The following is a 21,677-nucleotide window of genomic DNA, read 5'->3' as shown; positions in this document are numbered from 1 at the left end:
GTGAAGCATTGAAATTAAGGTTGCAGACTTTTCCACAGACCATGACTGGACACTTGAGGACCAAGGCTGAGAGTGGAAGGGAGGGGTGCTCCCATCTTTCCCCTTCCTCTCTGCCACATTTCATATTTTTGCACTTCCCTCCCCCTGAACTGTCGCTGTCCTTTCCCTATGTTACTTGAGCCCCCCGCCTTCCTTCTTCTCTGTCCCCTTCTGTTTCTCTCCCCTCTGTTTCTTGTGTCCTCCAGTCTCTTTCCCTCCTTTCTCCTGTGCCTTTTTCTGTCTCTCTTTCTCTTCTAGCCTTTTTGCCCTCTCTGTCTCTCTCCTTCCTCCATCCCCCTGGGCTCCCTCTGTCCCTCCATCATCTTTTTCCCATCTATGTCACACCTCTATCTTTCCCTTGAGCCGAGCTCTCTCTCTTTCTTACAGCCCCTGTGCCCTCTGTTTTTCTCTCCCTCTTCCTTCATTCCCTGAGCCACCCTCATGCAGCTTGTGGCTCCTTCTGCCCTCCCCTCCCTCCTCCATTCCCTATACCCTCCTGTTTTTCACTCCCCTCCCTTCTGATTTCCCTCTTCTGTGCCTCTTTCAGTCCTTTTTAACATTCTTAAGACGACCAGAAAAACTGCCGTAGCATCTGGGAGCTATTGCCAGTGAGGAAGGGAAGACTGAACTGTGGCACCAACTGCAACCCCTTTTCCCAAGGCTTCCAGTCACAGCAGAGAAAAGAGATGGGGAAGAGCCACTGGGCAGTAGTTATATACACTCAATGAGGTGTCACCCCGACTCCTCACAGCTGCCATTTACAGCATGGGGAGAGGGATTGGAGCCATAGCTCATTTCATGTTGACAAGCTGCCGATTCTGTCTTCCTTGTCTGTATACAATAAGTGGCAAAAGGAGCTACCTGCTTTGGGAACTGGATGTTTAGTGTAACGCCCCCTTGATCGCTTACATCTCGGGGCATTCCTAGGTCTGGGACCACCCTGGCGGGAGGCCCCCCAGGGCAGACCCCGTCGGTCCTCATGTTCTTAGTGCCTGGGGTATCCACTTGGGGAAGAAGTGTTAGTGGGTGGGATTTCCCTCCCTTCACACCAGGAAACAAATGGGACTGTGAACAAGGCTGGCAGTATGTACAAATATATACAGGTTTATTAGTCTATACAAGTATATACATTTTTACATGACTATGTACATTGGTAATAGGATGTCAAACAGCACAGTTATCTACTTGCAGTTAGTAGTCTCAGGCCACACAACTATATACATTTCTACAAGATAGCAAGAACATATAATATTTGGCAATTTGGGGTTGTTGGCCCCCACAATGTACCACCATATAGAACAGAAGGGACCTCTTGCGTTCCCACTTAATCAAGTATTATTATACTCCACCTTTTATCCCAAGTCTCACCCACATGAAAAGATGCAACTGAGCTGGTGGGCAGTGTTGGCCTGGGGGGTCTGTTGTTTCTTTCTGCTCCACTGAGAGGTCCAACAGTTGAAGGGACGTGCCAATACACTGGGATCCATGCCTTCCTGGGGAACCCGACTCTGCCTCCTGGTCTGTCGCTGGTGTCCAGTCCAGACCCTCCTGGGGGACCCTGCTCTGCCTCCCAATCTGTCACTGGGGCCCACACCTTCCTGGGGTACCTGATTCTGCCTCCCAGTCTATCGCTGGGGTCCATACCCTTCTGGGGGACCCAACTCCGCCTTCTGGACTGCCGCTGTGGTCCATACCTTCCTAGGAGACCTAATTGCACCTCTTGGCCTGCCGCTGGGGTCCTCTTCCTCCTCAGGACAGCTCGATCTACTGCTGTGGACCCATTGCTCAGCCAGAGGACCACACAATCTCCAGATCTGGTGCTTGGGTTCCCTTGCTCAAGGGGGACTCAGGGTCACCTCCCTTGGTAGGGTTTTCCCTAGCTTGGGTTTACAGCTCCACTAGGCTCACAACTGATCATTCAGTCATTACTGCTACCCAGCCTGGATGAGTCACTTTCTCTCAGCCAAAAGACTAAGACCTAGGCAGGACCATGGGAAGAGATTGTATGCACACCCTTCTATCCTGTCTGGCTTTTTTTTTCTTGTCTGGGAACTGGGTACCCAAAAGTCTGACTACCAGAGTAGTCATGCCCATGCATTTGAAAGACAGAATAATAATGGTACTGGAGATTTGAAGCAAAAAAAAAAAGTTTTAGTGCAGTTACAGCTTGATTATTGGAAGTATGGAGAAACTGCTTTGTGTATAAGATGACATCTTCAAATTAACTTAAAGCTAGTCACAGATGTATTTAGTCCATTAAAAAGGTATTGCCTATGACGTGTTTGCTTACTTTTTTTCTGCTTAACAACATACAATATACCTCCTGTACACTTTAATTAGGTACCATCATTTTCAGATGTATGCTGATTTCTGCATTTCCCACCCCCTCTTGATTTTTAAGAGCAAAAGAGAAAACTCCAGCGGAGAGAAAGGAACTAGTGTCGGCACAGGAATCCACTATCTTCTCTCCAGCAACCTAGATTTCTAGGCTTTTCTAGACTTGTTTTTAAACTTTTTTATATCCATAGGTATTTTTGTCAATATATTTGCATGCAATGCAGGACTTTGTATAGAATCTTGCATAATTTCACATTTTTTTTGCAATTTTTTAGTTTTGAGCTACTTTTGGGCTAGATTTTGTGATTGATTGGGCTACAAAAATGTTTGGCATCTAGCAACACTGCACTACCCTTGTTCAGGGTGAGAATCTGCTTCCTAGGACTGTTTTTCTGTACATTTCTCTCATAAATCCCTTGCCCAGTCGTAGTTCTGTAATTTAGGAGTTGTTATCCTTGGATTTAAAGTGATATTTCATTGCAAAATTACCAACAATAGTCCAGGGGGTTGTGACATGCAAATCCCCTACCTGAATCTCTGCCTCATCTATTCAATGTAATAATAATCAGTACGCACTACTCTGTTGCGAAGAATAGATATCAAATATGAAACAGAGGACTCGGCACAAATTCAATGCCCATAAATTTTCAAATGATTTTTATTCCCAACAAATTTTTTATGTTTTCAATAAGAACCCACATGTGCTACAAACTACATATATTAAAACCCATCAACGACGCATTAACATACTATCACCATTCATACATATAAAATCACCCCAATACCTATAGAACATCACATAAACACTATAAATATATACCTATACCATCCAATGTTAATATGCCCAACCCAGCACAATTATCCCAAAATTGATACACATACAACATACAAAAATTTATATATTGGCTGAACGCCTACATACAAGATATCTCAAATTTACAATCATGTATTATATATATGCTGGACATATATGTTCATTGTTATACACACAAGATATGTATTCTCTTGGTTGTACACCTTGGTTGTTATACACCCAACAGGCTACCTGTTTCACCCAAATGGATAGGGCTTCCTCAGGGGACAAGATGTATAATTTAAAAATACTACCACACCATCATCTTCTCATTCCCAAATCTCCTCAGTGTGTGTACTCATCGCATTGATGGCAGCGATTTATAAAATGTATCAATTGCACATGATCCCGGCCTCTATATCCTAAAAAAATATATAAACAAATCCGACTATGAATAATTAAATTCTTTATCAACGGGTGAATGCACCCTGTACACCACCACCATTTATATAGTACCAACCACATCATCGATTAAATGTTGCTCATAACCAAAAGCTCTTAATAAATTCAGCGTGATTCAACAGTCCACAAACAATCCTTCAAGTTACTTCCAATGGACAAACAGTCTCAACTGCATCAACCCCCGATAACTCTTTCTTCAAGCTTCATAGATTGTTCACCTACATAATAAGAAATATCTATAAGAAATAACTACCAATGAAAAGTTTAAAGAGAAGGCACAAAAAATGCGCTGTTCAAAAATCCCTACAGCGTAATATAATACATGTACATACACATCCATCATTAGAAATACAATCTCAACACGTACACAGTTAAATAGACTGTCTTACCATGGTTTGTAAATGCTGTGTTGTCAAAGCTCATAGGTATTTATTATTACTTCCTCCGGTACCGATGTTGACCTGTATTGCTAGACCGCACGCCGACTCCTACGTAGAATACCTGCCATGCACGTTTATCCTTACACATTTAAACTATCCCAAAACCAATGGGATGATCAGCGTAACAACGTTATGCTGCACTGACGTGCTTAGCTCGTGACTATATTACGCTACACTGGCGTGCTAAGCCTACCTTGCCTAATACCTTTAAACCATCCAAAACTCAAACTAATCCTCAACGTGCTTACGCACGATCTCTCTGACATACTGCATTCACCTTCCCTACCATGATTCTCACCATGCCTACTCACAAACCTTCTAACGTACTGCTTTCACCTTCCTTATTATTACTGCAGTTTAAACCTATGCAAATTGTAAACGTAATTGCACAAATTCATGCTAAACCAATCTATCTAACAAGCACTTAAGGTTTATATACTAGCAAAAAAGTCCCGTACTGTCAAGTGCCATAGAAGGCTTCCCATTCAATGGCATCATTTAATCCACACGGATGAACAGTATTCCAACTAAAAATGTATCGCTGTTCCACTTTTCGCAAAATGTTACTGATATCGCCTTGTTGGCGTATGAAGCACTGCTGTACAACGAAAAATCTTAACGCTTCAATGTCATGATTAAAAGCTTGCCAATGGGCTACCAATGGGGCCCCTATTTTGCCCGTACGTATTCTGCTTTTGTGTTCAATAATCCTATATTTAATTGGTCTTCTAGTATGTCCAATATACAGTAATTTACAAGGGCATAAAATCGCATAAATCACCATACTGCAAACACATGAAAATTTACCTTTCAAAATAAATGGGTAAGGCAAATGAGGTAATTGATATTCACTAATTTCCAAAACATTACTACACACAGAGCAGCCACCACATTTACTCTGTCCACCCTCTTCATGGTTCTCAATATTACCTGACTTAGATAACAAAGCCCTTATATTAGATCCTCTACGCATAGAAAAGATAGGTGGTTCCTCGAAACCTGGCAAAGCCTGCAATATTTGCCAATGTTTCAAAATGCACTGTTTTATGCGATGTGTCTTAGTTGAAAATGGAAGTGTGCAGATCGGTCGTCTAATATCATCATTAAAGCTAGAAGAGAACAAATTGTCTCGATCGGCGTATAACGCCCGTTTATACGCACGCTTGATAGTCTTAAGAGGATAACCTCTCTCTTTAAATTTTTCAATAAGTCCTTCTGCACAGGTCTTATAATCATTTTTAGTAGAACAAATGCGTCTATAGCGGAGGAATTGACTAATCGGGATACTCTCCCTTAAATTCTTAGGATGAAAACTGTTAAAGTGGAGAGTGGTGTTTCTATCTGTGGGTTTAATGTATATAGAAGTACTCAGCCTGTTATTGTGAATTGTAACCATAGTATCCAAATATGGTAATTGATGGTAACTTGACTGCACAGTAAATTGCAAGTTCAAATCACATCCATTCATATATAGGATAAATTGAGCTAATAACTGTTCGTCAGCTGTCCAAATAAAAAATAGGTCATCAATGTATCTCCTATAAAGTACAATCTTGCAGAAATACTCGGAAGTATATAAATGAATCTCTTCATATTTGCTTACATATAAGCAAGCAATAGACGGCGCAAGGGGAGAGCCCATTGGAATGCCCTTAATTTGTTTAAACATGTGGCTCTGGAACTGGAAATAAAATCGTGATATTACAATATGCGCCAATTGCATAATCATGTCTTTCTTATGAATTCCCATACTAAGTTTATCTAAAGAATGCTCAACTATAGAAATAGCAGCCTGTTGCGGGATATTAGTGTACAGGGACGTAATGTCTGCTGTCACTAATTTGCTGTGAAACGGAACCTCACCAAATTGTTCAACATCTTTAATAAATGATGTCGTATCCTTAACATATGACATAATCTGTACCACCAAAGGTTGTAAAATATCATCTATAAATTTAGCCGCATTCTCAAACACGGATCCTTTGCCAGAAACTATAGGCCTACCCGGAGGTCTATGCAAGGATTTGTGGATCTTCGGTACAAAATATATGTAAGGGGTAGAAAACGTATCTATAGTTAGAAACTTAACCTCTTTTTTTGAAATAAATCCCAATTTTCTAGTTTGGCACACAATTTCATTGATGCAATTCATAATATCACACCCAGGGTCCTCATGAATGGGTTCATAAAATGTAGTGTCATGTAACTGCCTCCAGGCCTCAGTCTCATAATCATAAACATCTTGGATAACTAAAGCTCCTCCTTTATCAGCACTCATTATAGTAATGCTAGGATCCTCCCTAAGTAATTTAATAATATCCATCTCCTTCATGGTTAGATTGTAATTAATCCATTCTTTATGAGTCTCAATGTCCTGAACATCTCTGGTCACTAGAGACTCGAAAGCCACAATAAGTGGGTTTGGGGGTTCCTGAGGCATCCAATTGGATGGTTTATACAATTTATCCCTACTATACCCCGAAGTCTGAGGTCCAAAAAAATCTCGCAATCTCAGACGTCTAAAAAATCTATGGAGGTCGACTTGAGTGGAAAACCTATTATGTCTGGTAACTGGGACGAACGATAATCCCTTACTGAGTAATTGTATAGTAGCATCATCAAAAGACTTAGATGATAAATTTACTACATTTTGTACATCTATATTTGCGCGGGACCTGAGGGATGCATCAGCGGCGAAAATTATAAGGCTCTCTATGCCCATACATTTTACGGGTCTTGTAATTAGATTCACCTCTAATCCCTCTACCTCTAACAGTTGTCTCATTTTTATTTGAATGACTTACCACAGGTGGAGCATCAGAATCATTAAAGCGCACTTGCCTAGCATTGTCCTTGTTAGAGGAATGTTGACTACCTGTGTTCCTATCATAAGGATATCTCTCTTCTTCAGACGAATCTCCAGAGGAGGAAGAAAAATCTGCTTTTTTTCTATATCTACTTACTCTTTTTGTCTGCATCCAGGGGTAGACATACCCACTGGTATAATCTTTCTCATCTCGTTGTAATTTTTCTAACTTGGTCTTCTTAATTTCCTGCCGGTAAGAATCGAGTTGCTTCTGATGTTCTGCAAGCTGTAAATCATACGCTTCTAATGAAAAATTACTTTGTAGTTTAAGAGATTCAGTTTCAATCTCCTTACCTAATATTTCTAATTGACCTTTAATTGAGGATACTAATAACACCATTAAATCATGACTGCATTTATTAAGAATGGCGTTTTTGCTAGTATATAAACCTTAAGTGCTTGTTAGATAGATTGGTTTAGCATGAATTTGTGCAATTACGTTTACAATTTGCATAGGTTTAAACTGCAATAATAATAAGGAAGGTGAAAGCAGTACGTTAGAAGGTTTGTGAGTAGGCATGGTGAGAATCATGGTAGGGAAGGTGAATGCAGTATGTCAGAGAGATCGTGCGTAAGCACGTTGAGGATTAGTTTGAGTTTTGGATGGTTTAAAGGTATTAGGCAAGGTAGGCTTAGCACGCCAGTGTAGCGTAATATAGTCACGAGCTAAGCACGTCAGTGCAGCGTAACGTTGTTACGCTGATCATCCCATTGGTTTTGGGATAGTTTAAATGTGTAAGGATAAACGTGCATGGCAGGTATTCTACGTAGGAGTCGGCGTGCGGTCTAGCAATACAGGTCAACATCGGTACCGGAGGAAGTAATAATAAATACCTATGAGCTTTGACAATGCAGCATTTACAAACCATGGTAAGACAGTCTATTTAACTGTGTACGTGTTGAGATTGTATTTCTAATGATGGATGTGTATGTACATGTATTATATTACGCTGTAGGGATTTTTGAACAGCGCATTTTTTGTGCCTTCTCTTTAAACTTTTCATTGGTAGTTATTTCTTATAGATATTTCTTATTATGTAGGTGAACAATCTATGAAGCTTGAAGAAAGAGTTATCGGGGGTTGATGCAGTTGAGACTGTTTGTCCATTGGAAGTAACTTGAAGGATTGTCTTTGGACTGTTGAATCACGCTGAATTTATTAAGAGCTTTTGGTTATGAGCAACATTTAATCGATGATGTGGTTGGTACTATATAAATGGTGGTGGTGTACAGGGTGCATTCACCCGTTGATAAAGAATTTAATTATTCATAGTCGGATTTGTTTATATATTTTTTTAGGATATAGAGACCGGGATCATGTGCAATTGATACATTTTATAAATCGCTGCCATCAATGCGATGAGTACACACACTGAGGAGATTTGGGAATGAGAAGATGATGGCGTGGTAGTATTTTTAAATTATACATCTTGTCCCCTGAGGAAGCCCTATCCATTTGGGTGAAACAGGTAGCCTGTTGGGTGTATAACAACCAAGGTGTACAACCAAGAGAATACATATCTTGTGTGTATAACAATGAACATATATGTCCAGCATATATATAATACATGATTGTAAATTTGAGATATCTTGTATGTAGGCGTTCAGCCAATATATAAATTTTTGTATGTTGTATGTGTATCAATTTTGGGATAATTGTGCTGGGTTGGGCATATTAACATTGGATGGTATAGGTATATATTTATAGTGTTTATGTGATGTTCTATAGGTATTGGGGTGATTTTATATGTATGAATGGTATGAATGGTGATAGTATGTTAATGCGTCATTGATGGGTTTTAATATATGTAGTTTGTAGCACATGTGGGTTCTTATTGAAAACATAAAAAATTTGTTGGGAATAAAAATCATTTGAAAATTTATGGGCATTGAATTTGTGCCGAGTCCTCTGTTTCATATTTGATGTCATCTATTCAATGGTCAGTTAAGCACCTTCACAGTAAGGGGTATTTTGGGTTTCCTGGGCTGGCAGCTCAAGTTGCATAGCTGCATTGTTCTCTTTTTTTTTCTCTGCTACAGTTCACTTAAATGGTAGCATGCTCAACCCCCCTCCCTCCCTTGGGGGAGGGTCTTTATTAGTACTGATCAGTAAATACCAAAAATATAAAGTGGACCAATGCACAGAAATCACACCAGTAGACAGTATCAATAAGCAAAAAATGTGTGCTGTGATAACAATTAAGTGCTTATGTAAGGCCCGCGGCGGGAACCAAGCTGCAGCCCCAGAAGATGACATCAGTGGAGCTTTAGTATTTAAGTGCAAGCTCCGCGCCCTAGCTTTGCTTTTGCAACTGGTCTCCTCGCTGGTTGAGTACTCATTGCCTCCTCAGAGATTCATCTCACTCCTGTGTTCCTGTTCCTCGTTTGATCCTGGTTCCTGTCTCCTTATTCCTGCTTCGCACCTTACCTTGGATTGCCTACACGGACCCTGGACCTCTGTTTCGCCTGACCATGCCATTGACTCTCTCCAAGCCTAGACCTCTGCTTCGCCTGACCACGCTGACTCTCTCCAAGCCCAGACCTCTGCTTCGCCTGACCACGTTATTTCCTCTCTCCAGACTTGGACCTCTGCATTACCCGACTATGCCGTTGCCTCTCTCCAGACCCAGACCTCTGCATTGCCTGACTACGCCTTTGCCTCTCTCCAGACCCAGACCTCTGCATTGCCTGACAACCCTGTTGCCTCTCTCCAGATCCAGACCTCAGCATTGTTTGACCTCGCTTGACTATCTCCGTGATCAGACCTCAGCCTTGCTTGCGACTGCTTTCAGATTGCCGCCAGCCCTGACTCACGCCTGTCCCTTGATGCTTCTTCAGCTTACTTCCTGGACTTGGTCAATTCAGGCTTCGGCCTGCTCTTGCTCGGACGCCCCCTGTCTGCCTTGGTTCCTTTGGCGCCCGAGACTCCGGGACATTACCTTGTCTGGTGTAAGACTGTACCATCTCTCTTCTGCTGTCTCTGGGCTGCATTCGATCTCCTCATCGACTACATAGAGAGGCCCACCTAAGTCCAGCTGGCCCCGGCACCCAAAGGCTTAACCTGTGGGGAATGAGGGCTGGTATTGGTGAAGCTCCAGCTGGCCTCTGTTCATCAGCCCACTCCGCCTGCTGATGGTGGGGACCCGTAGGTCCCTACCTACAGGTTGCGTCAACCCCACCTCGGCCCAAGGGTCCACCTCTGGCGCAAAAAATCTAAAACATTATCCCTGCATTTTCTGCCTGTGCTGTCACTGTGGTCTCTCAAGCTTTCTCCATAATCTCTATGCCCTGTCACCTCTCTTCACCTCTCTTCACTCTTTCCCTGCCTTGTCTCTGCTGTTTTTCACTCTCATTCCATGGTTAAAGCAGCTTTATACAAGTGTTAGTCTCTTAGGGCAATTATGTAAACAGGCTTCCACCTGGTTGAAGTATTCCCGAACTTTAAGGGGCTCAGAGGAAGGGAATAAATTCCCTACAAAAGTTATCAGGAAGACTTTGATGACCTCAAACTTTTACAGGTCTAGCCCATGCCAAGTGGTGCTTTTCTTTCAAGTCAGCCATCTTAAGGCACAGGAGATCAAGAATGGTCAGTGATTCCAATTAGGATTGCCAACTACTTGGTTTTGAACCTGACAATCCAATTTTCAGTGGACCTGTACAATGTCTGATCAGAACTCCGGCCAGCCTCAGTCTCAACAAATGCTCTCAAAACCATGTGGTATTCGTCAGCAGGCACCCCCATAGCATGTCACTCGGTCATATCACTACAACAATCTCTGGCAATAAGTTCTAGTCGCCTTGTTACACATTTTTCACCATCACATGATTCACTGGTCTTTAATTTAACTTCACACATTTTGACAGCCATTGAAATCAATGTTTTACAGCATGGACTATCTTTTGTCCCTTCTGTAAAAATTTACTTTTTCTCCATCCATATATTTTTGTAACATTGTTTTTGTGTATTAAAAATAAAAAACTTCTGTTCAAATCTTTCTCCGCCTGACACATGTGTTGTGACACCGGTTTCAATATGGATACTTCCGGGCCCCCAGATCCTTTGATTAATGCCTTTGAGATGCTGCTTCTACATGATGTTTCCACCCTCTCATCTTTTCCTTACCACAAGTCTAAACATTTTTCTAAGCAGGAATGGTCCGCTTTAAAAGATCTTTCTTATGACCCATCTATCGTTATTAAACCTGCAGAAAAAGGTAAGGGTACCGTGATTCTTAACCATTCTGATTATGTTATGGAAATACTGCACCAGTTATCAGATACAAAATTCTATATACCTTTGGATTCTGACCCCTGGGAGGTATCGATGCTCAATTTCTCACTTCTCGTGAAGCTCACTTTTTATCAGTTCAACAACCTATCACCCCAACTTTTTATGTTCTGCCTAAAATACATAAAAGCTTAACTAACCCGCCTGCATGTCCAATAGTTTCTGGTATAGAGTCTATGATGGAGTCTTTATCAATAATCACAGATACATTTTTACAACCTTTTGCCACTGCATCTGAATCTTATGTTTGTGACTTGGCACATTTCATCACACGTTTACAGTCAGGCATTCCTCCGCATTCTAATTTTTACATGGTCACTCTTGGCATTGAATCCTTATATACAAATGTCCCTCAAGACCAGGCCATCTCATTATACAATCAAATCTCAATTCACACCCTCATCTGGCTCACATCCCTACTGAGTTCATTCTTCAACTAGCCAGTATAGCTCTGACAAAGAATTTCTTCATTTTTCAAAATGTTATTTATCAACAAATCAAAGGTACCGCAATGGGGGTGACCATGGCACCAGTCATTGCTTGTTTGTACATATCCCACGTTGAGTCTCAACATGTGTATGCATCCCCCCTTTTTCAACAATTCGTCCCAATCTGGCTTCGATTTATAGATGATATATTTTTCATCTGGACAGGCTCCATTGTACAACTTTACCTCTGTTTTGATTCTAATTTACACTTCACTCATTTACTTATACTAATTTACACTTCACTAATTTACACTTCACTCTCATGCACCGATACAGGATCTCCATTCTCCAATCAAAAAAAGACTTCTTCTCACAGAAAATCCACCACTTCAGCTTCGATGCAAAAGCTTTATTCTCTTACGTCTCAACCCTCACCAAACCATCTCACGCAACTATTCCTGATGATCAAGCGGCCAACAAAGCCTCAGAGCTTTGTTGGCCACTTGATCATCTCCAATCTGATAGCACCTCTAAGAGCCAACAAGGGGCTTCCTCCTCCCCCCCCCTACAATACGGCCCGACAACAGACCACAAGCCTGGAATCCTTCGAGCCTACCTCCTCCTTAGAAATAGAAAACGTATTAAAAAAGCTCAAACCATCATCCCACCCCTCCAATGCGCTTCCTTCAAACCTTCTCATCTCCATCCCTAAAACTATCGCCAAGCCAATTGCTGAAATTATCAACTGCTCATTAACTCATGGCCGGGTTCCAGACCCCCTGAAACTGGCCATCCTAAAACCACTATTAAAAAAACCAAACTTATCTCCTGACGACCCAGCCAATTTTCACCCTATAGCGAACCTCCCGTTCATCTCCAAAATCCTAGAAAAAATAGTTACAAGCAACTGTCGGAATACCTAGATGAAAATAACATCCTAGCCCCTTCTCAGTACGGCTTCCATAAATCTCTTAATACAGAAGCCTTCCTAATCTCTCTAACAGACACCATCCTTCTCAATCTCGACAAGAAACAACCTTGTCTGATCATTCTCCTTGACTTATCAGCTGCTTTTGACACTGTGAACCACTCTATCCTCCTAGAGCGGCTATCCGACATCAGCATCAAAGGCACGGCACTGAATTGGTTCAAGTCTTTCCTCACAAACAGATTCTACAAGGTAAAAATCAACAATAAAGAATCTCAACCGGTCAGCTCATCCCTGGGAGTTCCACAAGGCTCCTCCTTATCCCCTACCCTTTTCAACATCTACCTTCTTCTGCTATGCCAGCTCCTTTCCAACCTAAAGCTAACTCACTACATATATGCAGATGATGTGCAAATTCTTATTCCGATTACAGACTCCCTTCACAAAACCCTATGCTTCTGGAACAATTGCCTTAAATCAATCAACCACCTGCTCTCAAGCCACAACCTCATCCTTAACACTAATAAGACGGAAATCCTTCTCATCTCTCAGGATGCCAATCATGTTACTGCTAACAATCTGCTTTCCACAATGCAACCCCCTCTATCTACACAAGTAAGACACCTCGGAATCATCATGGATAATCAGCTAAACCTAAAAGAATTTATCCACAACACCACGAAGGACTGCTTCTTTAAACTACAAGTCCTAAAACGGATGAGACTGCTCCTCCACTTCCAAGATTACTGCACAGTTCTCCAAGCAATCATCTTCTCAAAAATTGACTATTGCAACGTGCTTCTGATCGGGCTCCCAGCAAATTCCATCAAACCCTTACAGATGTTGCAGAACGCCACAGCAAGGATTCTGACTAAGACCAATAAAAGAGACCATATCACACCCATCCTACGGAACTTGCATTGGCTCCCAATCAAGTTCAGAATTAATTTCAAAGTCCTTATGGTCATACACAAAGCCATCCACAATACTGCTCCACTGGACCTTAATATCCCACTTCGACCGCACTTACCCTCCAGACCAGTAAGATCTGCCTACAGAGACACCCTCGTCACTCCCCTCACAAAAAGCACATTAAGGAAACGTGCTCTCTCCACAACTGGCCCGCAGCAATGGAATGCTCTCCCACCAGATCTTCGGCGCGAACAATGCTCGATTACCTTCAAAAAAAGACTCAAGACCTGGCTATTTAAGCAAGCTTTCCCTTAATTTCACTCGTGCCTTCCACATCCACTCTTCAGAAGATTAGTTCCGTATACAGGTCCCCTGTGTACATGACACTTTCAATTCTCAGGTCTCCCTAGACATAAGACTCTTTTCAGCTTTAGGTACCCTTTAGGTACAGTCAATTTGTTCAGTTCTTTATCCTCCGGCTCTCCGGAAGAGCCCATTCTTCTATTACCCAGTTGATCCCAGTTTAATGTATCCCTTGTTGTGATGTAATGCATTCTTATATGCCAGTTCACGTTCTAATGTAAACCGAAGTGATGTGTAATTTTTTACATGAATATCGGTATATAAAAATGCTAAATAAATAAATAAATTTCATATCTTGTCATAGTATTTCTTTTTTGGATATTATGATCACTTTGCAAAATGGTCAGCTTCTCACATCTATTTACAGTAAACCAACTGATAGGAATACTTTGCTACAATTCACCAGTGATCACCCTTGAAAAACAACATACTCACCGGTCATAAGCTCAGCTCACAGCAAAGAAGAAGGCCCGGGCGCACTGTTGTGGTGAAGATGGAAGGCCCCGTATGCTGCGAACGGAGTGTGCTCCGCTCGAGGCAAAGATGGAAGGCCTCCCTGTGCTGCGAACAGAGTGTGCTCCACTTGCGGCGAAGATGGAAGGCCCCGGTGAGAGAGAATGTGTGTGTGTGTGTGTGTGTGAGAGAGAGAAGAGGGGGAGGGGGTGTGAGAGAGGAGAGGGGGTGTGGAGGAGGAGAAGGTGAGAGCAGGGAGAGGGGGATGAGAGAGGGGAGTGTGAGAGTGAGCATGGGAGGTAAAAGGGGGGGGATGCTTGAGTGTGGGTTTCAGAGAGAAGGAGCCTATATGAGGAGATTGTGAAGGAGTGTGTATGTGTGTGAGATTGGGAGCTTGTATGTATGAAAAAGGGATCGTATGGGGAGGGAGCTCAGAGATGTGCTGGCGAATCCGCTGTGTGACCTGTTCAATAGATCCCTAGAAATGTGAGTGGTGCCGAGTAATTGGAGAAGAGCGGTGGTGGTCCCGCTTCACAAGAGTGGGAGCAGAGAGGAGGCTGGCCTCACCTCTGTGGTAGGAGAAGTAATGGAGTCACTGCTGAAAGAAAGAATAGTGAATCATCTACAGTTGGAAGAATTGCTGGATCAGAGGCAGCATGGATTCACCAGGGGAAGGTCCTGTCAGACAAATCTGATTTACTTTTTTGATTGGGTGACTAGGGAATTAGATCGAGGAAGAGCGCTCAATGTCATCTACTTGGATTTCAGCAAAGCTTTTGATATGGTCCCACACAGGAGGCTTGTGAATAAAATGAGAAGCTTAGGAGTGAGTGCCGAGGTGGTGGCCTGGATTGCAAACTGGTTGACAGACAGAAGACAATATGTGATGGTAAATGGAACTTATTCTGAAGAGAGAGCGGTGCCAAGCAGAGTGCTGCAAGGATCGGTGTTGGGACCGGTCCTGTTCAATATCTTTGTGAGTGACATTGCGACGGGATAGAAGGTAAGGGCTGTCTTTTTGCGGATGATACTAAGATCTGCAACAGAGTGGACACGCCGGAAGGAGTGCAGAGAATGAGATGGGATTTAAGGAAGAGTGGTCAAAGTAGATATGGCAGCTGAGATTCAATGCCAAGAAGTGCAGAGTCATGCATATGGGATGTGGAAATCTGAAAGAAATGTATTTGATGGGGGGTGAAGGGCTGATGTGCACGGAGCAGGAGAGAGACCTTGGGGTGATAGTGTCTAATGATCTGAAGTTGGCGAAACAATGTGACAAGGCGATAGCTAAAGCCAGAAGAATGCTGGGCTGCATAGAGAGAGGAATATCTAGTAAGAGAAAGGAAGTGATGATCCCCTTGTACAGGGCCTTGGTGAGGCCTCACCTGGAGTTCTGTGTTCAGTTCTGGAGACTGTATCTCCAAAGGGACAGAGACAGGATGGAGGCAGTCCAGAGAAGGGCGACCAAAAAGGTGGATGGTCTTCATTAAATGACTTATGAGAAGAGATTGAAGAATCTAAATATGTACACCCTGGAGAGAGAAGGAGCAGGGGTGATATGATACAGACTTTCAGATACTTGAAAGGTTTTAATGATCCATGGTCAACAACAAACCTTTTCCGTTGGAAAAAAATCAGTAGAACAAGGGGTCACAATTTGAAGCTCCAGGGAGGAAGACTCAGAACCAATGTCAGTAAGTATTTCTTTACAGAGTGGGTGGTGGATGCTTGGAATGCTCTTCCAGAGGAAGTGGTGAAGACTAAAACTGTGAAGGATTTCAAAGGGGCATGGGATAAACACTGTGGATCCATAAAGGCTAGAGGATGGGAATGAAGAGAAGAGCCATAGGGATGGAGTACTGGAATGGAGGCTACTACCTGATGATTACTACCCTTACTCAATAAGCCTTCGCAACTCCAACATTGCTCTCTGCTTCAACACAAGCGGAAATGTGGAAAAGAGGATTTGCATTCAGATAACAACCAACAAGGGCTGAACTTCACAATCTGGGTAAACAAAGAAGCATGGGGGCAGCTTGCTTATTACGGCGGTTACTACCCTAAACCAATTAAGCCTGATACATCACTTTGAATGCATATACAGAATCACTCTCTGCTTCTACGGTAGGGGGAAATGTGGAAAAGAGGATTTGCATTCAGATAACAACCAACAAGGACTGAACTTCTCAATCTGGGTAAAAAAGCGTGGGGGTAGCTTGCTTATTACGGCGGTTACTACGTTAAACCAATTAAGCCTGATACATCACTTTGAATACATATACAGCACTGCTCTTTGCTTCAATGGTAGGAGGAAATGTGGAAAACAGGTTTTACATTCAGACATTTATCTATTTATTTATTTATTTATTTATTTAACATTTTTATATACCGGGATTCATGCAGAATTTGCATATCATCTCGGTTTACATTGTAACTGAAAAAGACAAGCATGAAGAATGCAAATTACATAGAACAGGGTATTAAAACTTGGAACAGAATACATGGGTAAAATAACTTAGAACATAATAGAGGATGGAGAAACTGAAAATTATCTTATTGTAATATTTTATATTTTAAGCTTGGTTTGAAGGTCTTTAGATAGTCTATTTGCTAGTGAGTAGGTGTTGATGTATCTTATTATCATGACTGGAACGCTTGTTCGAATAGCCAGGTTTTTAGTCTCTTTTTGAAGTTGATTGGGCAATGTTCTGTCCGGAGTAAAGAAGGTAGGGAGTTCCAAATTGATGGACCTGCTGAAGACAAGGCGCGTTTGCTTAGAGAAGTTTTGACGTGTGTTGTTCGGAGAGTGTTTTTGTACGCTGTTCTCGTTGGTCTGGTTGGTAGATGAAATTGAAGTGGAAAGTTGAGTTCAAGAGGAACATCCAACAAGGCATTGATCTGTGCAGTCTGGGTAACCAAGCATCGGGGTAACTTGCTTGATGCGGCGGTTACTACCCTTAACCATTAAGCCTTATGCTCACCTTTGATGCAACTCCAACATTACTCAACATCAATGGCAGGGGATGGCAGGAAATTTGAATCAAACAGTTACCAACAAGGGCCCTGAACTTGGTGGTTGATGAAACAGATAAGTATGGGAAAATAAGTGTGGGAGCATGCTGGGCAGACTGGATGGGCCGATTGGCCTTTTTCTGCCGTCATTTCTATGTTTCTATGTATGTATGTGAGGGTGATAGCCTGTGTGAAGGGATTGTGTATGTGTGAGACAGAGCCTGTGTGAAGGGGTGCGTGAGAGAGAGACATAGGTAGCCTGTGTGAGGATGTATGTGTGAGAGACAAATGGAGCTTATGTGGTTGTGTATGCAAGAGAGAGAGCCCTCTATGAGGGGATTTGTGTGTGTGCGAGAGAGTGAGGGAGCCTGTATGAGGGTGTGTGTATGTGTACTAGAGAGAGGGAGGGAGGGACAGAGGGAGCCTGTGTAAGGGACAGTACTGAGAATGGGGTCAAACTCTGGGACTGGCGATAGAGTGGAAGGGGTTGAGCCTAGAGGTGGAGGGGAGAGATAGAGGAGTTGGGGCCTGAGAGGGCAAAGTGGCCAGGGGAGTAGGGAGAGCGAGAGGAAGGGACACTCTTTCAGTGAATTTCTAGGGAAATTCTGCTCAAATGTTTAAAATTCTCATCTTTAAGTAATAACTTTTTTCTGTATTAATTTAAAATGTAATTACTTAAAGACTGTCATCAGTCTCATGTTTCTATGTCATAATGGTTTAACCTTTTGTACTTATAATTGTTCTCAATAAAAACATTATATACAAAAAAAAAAAAGACTGTCATGTAAATTGTGTTATTTTGACCAATATAAAGTTTGCAAAATGTTGCAGAATTTTAAGTTTTTGTGCACAGAATTTTAAATTTTTTTGCACAGAATTCCCCAGGAGTACTTTTATCTCTGTTCATAGATAACACCAGCTCTGAGGAGAAGGAAGGCCTTGTTTATTTATTTATTTAGATTTATATTATACCTTTCAGTCATTTCAAAATGGATTATATTCAGATACTGTACGTATTGAGCCCCCCAGAGCAGCAGCAGTGCCATCTACATGGGAACAGGTGATGTTCCCATGTAGCTGTTTCGACTAACATCGGTATAGAAGACTTTTAAATAAACATGGTGATGTTTTGACTAACATCGGTATAGAAGACTTTTAAATAAAAATAAATAAATAAATAAATAAACGTCTGCCTCAACCACCACAACCATCATTGAATCCTGTGGCAGCACAGCAGCCACTCCTCCACCCTCCCACCATGGGAGGCCAAGGCCAACAGAACATGAAATCCCTCTCCTCTTCTCAGTAAAGCCTCCTCCCCATTCTGCCCCAGGACCTCTAGATGCAGGTCCTGAATCTGCTCATCTATTGCGGGGAAGGGAGGCAACCAGCTCACTGGTGACCTTTCACCAGAATTGGCACTGTACCCTTTGGCTGCAGAGGACATCTCAGTGGCTGGAGCACCTGCTCCAAACCAGGAGGCTTGATCTCTCGTAGCAATGGGCCAGGAAGTGCAGAGGAGAGGCGAGGAAGTGAGCAGGCTGCAAGGCAACCTCAGGAAGCTGTTGGAGGTGGTAGAGCACCTAGTCCACGTTCAAGAGGTCTTCATAACTGCTCTTGAGCTGATGGTATGAGGCGATTTCCAGAGCCCCCAGGCCCTAGACCTATTAGGATCTTGCCTCCCAAGGTTCCTTGGTTCTCTGTTTATGTAAATACTTTTGCGCATACATTTGTTTGCAAAGGCGGATGTCTGTGACCCTATTGGGAAATACGACGTGTGAAAATGCTATGCCATTTTCGCATGTAACTCTTTTGAAAATTCACCCCTATTTGTTTAAACCTATTTATTGAGAAAGTTATTTCAGCACAACAGCAGAGCATATGATTATTTCTTTTACACATCATATTTAAAAAAGAATTCCACTTGGATTGCAATTTTGCTATACAACTTTAACTTCTTCTTCCTCCCTCCCCTTTAAACAGCTTCTCTTATACACAGTCATAACCTTGAACCATAGCAGCAGATATTTATATCCAATATTTTGACACAACATTGATGCCATCTTATTGAACCCACTTTTTATATAATCTTAATTTCCAGGCCATCTATCTTCTTTGCCCACCCACTCTCCCTTTCCCTCCCCTTTAAATCAATTGTTATTCTATCATTAGCATAAGCTGTTGCAACGGCCGGTCACAGGGCACACAACTGGTCCATCTTACCTACCTTCCCGTGCTGTTCCGGAGCTGACCCTGCTCCGGGGCAGGATGGGGGAGGCGTTCCGGAGAGCCTCCGGGCGTTTCCGGATGGACCTCCCGCTGCAGGCCTTCACCTCGCAGTGGAGATGCCGTCACCGATTCTCCCAGGGTTGGCCCTTAGGCACGTGTGTGCACTCCTCCACTCCTTTTAAAGGGCCAGTGGTGTGCCAGAACTGCCGGCCCCTCCTGATGACATCAGCCCCGGAATACTACATAAGGTGGCTCCTGGCACTCAGAAGTTGCCTTAACAACTTCTCCCTTCCTTGGATTAGTTGTCCCTCGACTTGTCTGTCCGCTGACCAGTTCTGCCTTCTTTCCGGAATCTAATCACTGCCTGTATTGACCCCTGCCTGTTCATCGACCTTGTCCAACCACCGCCTGCCTTGACCGCTGTCTGATACTTGACCACATTTGCACATTGCCTGGATCTGACCTCTGCCTGTCCACTGACCACGTCTGACCACCACCTGGAACCTGACCCCTGCTTTGGCTGACTATCCATGGACTGACCACTGGTATTGACCCTTGCTTTGGCGGAATACGCTACTTTGAATCTGGTCTTGATCCTTGCCATACATTCAGAGACTTTATTCTGGCCTTCTCTGGCACCCCGGACTTCTAGCCTGAACATCGACCGTGCACCCTGTTGAACGGGATTGTTAAAAATGTTAAAACCCTAAACTTACTCTGCTTGGTTTCTCTCTTGAGAGATAGCCAGTGACGAAACACACTTTCAGTTTCATAACATAACATTTATTAAGTAGTTTAAAGATCTTAAAAAAAACCCTAAACTTACTCTGCTTGGTTTCTCTCTTGAGAGATAGCCAGTGACAAAACACACTTTCAGTTTCATAACATAACATTTATTAAGTAGTTTAAAGATCTTATAAAAACTGGCAGGCTTTGTTCATTTCATGCATGCATACAATAAATCAAGACAGCAAACAGCAATAGTGAATGACAAATAGCAACTAGCGGAAACCGAAGGGAACGAGAAGATTGTGTTACCCTTCAAGAAGTAAATGTAGCCAATTACAAAAATATTCTGCTTCTCGTGCAATGCCGTTTACTTATTGTTTTAAATTTGCATTACCCTTTTATACACTGATAAACATGGCTCGCATAATTTTCCCTCCTTCCTTCGCTCATCACTTACGTCAGCTGGTAACTTTCCCTTCATGCACATCTCAGATGTCACACATTCTGCTCATGCAGCGCTTTCTCTTGTTTGTTATAACTTTCTTATTTCACATTTACCCTGCACTCCCATGCTGTTCCCAGCCTCCAGCCGTTCTGTCTCTGGGCTGGCAATAACATTTTACTAACAAGTACATTTGTTTCTCTTCAGGCTTTTTTATATCAGTTACTAGTCAACATGGGGCAATTTTCTTAAACCAATAATTTCACCTAATTCTTCATTTCCCTCTTGATAATTGTAGACAATCATCACACGCTCAGGGCCATGAGACTGTCTTAAGTTGTTAGAGGGCGTACTCTGATCTTACCCGTCATTGTCAACATGACTCATCCTGAGGAGGTCCCTTTCCAGGGAAGCAGCTGTTTCAAGGGAAGCATAGAGGTTCTGTGTCATACTTGACCTCTGAATGTTGACTGTATTCAAGGTGATAGGAGATGTTGTTTAGGCCCATAAAACAATAAACAGGTATGCAAACACATTCACACTACTTTCACAACCATAAGAAGGACCAGAGCAAACCACAAGAAACCACAGCCAATTTCCCCTAGAAATGTGAGCCAGTTTACCAGTTGCTCCCACCAAGTAGACCAAATCCATCACTAATTCAAAATTATCATCAATGGAAACACAACCTTGTCATTTTACAATAGCAAATACTCCATCTTGGGATAATAACAAATAATCATTTGGTTCTACATATAGCTGTGATAATTCATTAATAGTTTTGTTAAAAGCATATTCAAATTCATAAACCATAACTTCTAAAAATGGCTTGTAAGCACTGTATTTTTTGTACCATAAATTGGAAAAAAGGAATCCCTGTAACTAATGGAATGACACCTATAATAGCTAATAGGGTGTTTTTGTTAAGAATTAAGGAAATCTAACAACTGTTGCAA

Source organism: Rhinatrema bivittatum, chromosome 6 (assembly GCF_901001135.1).
Source record: "Rhinatrema bivittatum chromosome 6, aRhiBiv1.1, whole genome shotgun sequence".
Classification (NCBI taxonomy): domain Eukaryota; kingdom Metazoa; phylum Chordata; class Amphibia; order Gymnophiona; family Rhinatrematidae; genus Rhinatrema; species Rhinatrema bivittatum.
This window is presented reverse-complemented; position numbering follows the sequence as displayed.